The sequence below is a fragment of the Olea europaea genome, unplaced genomic scaffold, assembly GCF_002742605.1.
Source record: "Olea europaea var. sylvestris unplaced genomic scaffold, O_europaea_v1 scaffold18657, whole genome shotgun sequence".
Lineage (NCBI taxonomy): Eukaryota > Viridiplantae > Streptophyta > Magnoliopsida > Lamiales > Oleaceae > Olea > Olea europaea.
Genome location: NW_019236446.1, coordinates 1 through 2,110, shown reverse-complemented (window position 1 = coordinate 2,110; position 2,110 = coordinate 1). Strand labels below are relative to the sequence as shown.

At 30.4% G+C, this 2,110-nt stretch overlaps 1 long non-coding RNA gene across 2 annotated transcripts; it reads right to left on the bottom strand.

The window, feature by feature from the left end:
• Positions 1 to 214: 214 nt before the first annotated feature.
• Positions 215 to 2,043, bottom strand: LOC111378741. Of its 2 annotated transcripts, XR_002699907.1 has the most exons (4): positions 1,947 to 2,043; positions 1,782 to 1,844; positions 1,376 to 1,417; positions 215 to 488 (listed from the first exon to the last, which is right to left on the bottom strand). It is a non-coding gene; the product is annotated as an uncharacterized LOC111378741 (long non-coding RNA). The 2 variants fall into 2 exon arrangements; XR_002699906.1 differs by lacking the exon at positions 1,947 to 2,043 and having other exon boundaries at positions 1,782 to 1,939.
• Between the last annotated feature and the right edge of the window lie 67 nt (positions 2,044 to 2,110).

The window sequence follows — 2,110 nt, the reverse complement described above, 5'->3', positions numbered from 1 at the left end:
CATCATGACACGACTCGTCCTGAATCACTTTAACAAACTCGACACGTGTCGTGCGCCAATGGTAGATACCAACTAAATGCCGGACCTACCACCAAAGCAACTTTGACTTGCTTGACTGAAAAATATTTCTAACAAAATTTTGGCAGAATTTCCCCTGAAATATGGACTAAACCACCTCAACAATAATCATTTTTTTCTCAAATCAATACCTACAAGATGAATAGGGTATGATAGTCCTTTAAAATACAAACTATTCAAATAAAATGCTGGCAAATCAACATTTTCTTGCCTTACAACCAACAATCCTCAAATATACTAAAAATACCAAATATCTAATGAGCTCATAATGAACTTTTCTGATGTAACCTACGTGTATCCCAAAAGAACACAATATATAATCTGATAAAAGATGTCATACAACCTATGATGCGTGGCTCAATTCGGTGGTTCAACAAGCTCCAAAGCTGCTCAATTCGGCTGCTATCTGTCTGGTAAAGAAAAATGTGAAAAAATATATGAGTTTAAAGCTCAACGAGTGGATAATTTACAAATAAGTAAACTTTTCTTATTTATGCATATTTTTTGAAAATTCTTGCTATATTAAAACTTTGAGAAATTCTGAAAACTAGTAGCACTTTTAACATTAAAACATGATTGGATCATAAAATTCTTTATTCTTTATACTAGTTCATTAACTGTAAAATATAACGAATATAAATAATCTGACATCGATGAAAATCTGTGAAATATTGATGTTCAATACTATAAGTTGGAAACTTTATTCTGAAAACTGAATAGACTGAATTCTATAATTTAAAATCTGATAAGCTGTAGAAATACTGAAAAATCATACCAAAAAGGGTACCCAATGAATAGCCTTACTCATGTACAGAGTAATCTCGATGTACAAGGCAAAGCCATTCAAATATAATATTCTGATAATCTGGTCATATGTACGCAGAGTTGCCCCAGAGGCCAATCACCCTAGTACACGGCCCAAAGCCTATATGTGTACGAGAGTGGGTCCCAAAGACCTTTGATAATCTACTCATACACTATGGAAATACATTCACAATAGTGCAGAGCGGGTAAAATCACCATAACTAGTCATACACTGTGGAAACACATTCACACCAGTGCAGACTGAGGTAAAATCACTTGGGTACTTTCTGGTAGTTTTAAAAATAACTTTAGTTATACTGAAACAGTTATATTCAAATAACATGCTAATCAAATGATTTAATTGAATTGAATTTAACTTTTAAAATATTTGATTATAAATCCACTTTATTCTAAAAATTATGCTGTCAAAATCAATTATATGAAATAATAATAAAAACTAATATCTGAAAAATAAGTTTTTATATTCACTCACCAAGTTATGGACTAATCATGATTTCAATCTTCTCGTCATCTCCTGAAATATGATACAAGATAACCAATTTAATAACAACTCTACCAAGTATCCTTAACTTCTTTAACTACAAAATAATTGACTTCTCGACACCTAGATATATTCTTTAATTTCCTTTACAATTGGAACTAATTCTACCTTCTAGTCCTTTCATTAAAATAATCTTCACTACAAACATAAAAATAATACATTCTTCCAAACTAGTATAACTAATAATTATAATTTAACCAATTTAATTTTTCCATCTTGCTCCATAAATTCATGCCTTCAAATGAGTATTTCATCACTACAATTATTCCTGTTAACCATACTCATTCAAAAACTCAAATAAAAATTCTAGGTTTTGTCCAAAATTGATATTTCATACCTTAATATAAGTAGCCTTCCCAATTCAAAAATATTGGCTTGCAAACATATTCCTTCATTCAATCTGAAAATTTAACCAATAAATCACAACCCTAAAAAAATTTAAGCACAAAACATACCAAGTTATTTGTCAAATTGAAGATGAAATTGAAATAGTCAACCCTACCTCTTTTCCTTTCTTTTTCCTTTTCCTTTTTCCATTCTTTCTTTTCTTCTTTCTCTCTTTCCTTTCTCTTTTCTTTCTCTGCCCCGTTCCAGATTTTTGTAGGTATATATCAATTGAAAATGGCTAAAATAGTTAAGCATTTGACACTTGTAATCAACTAATGC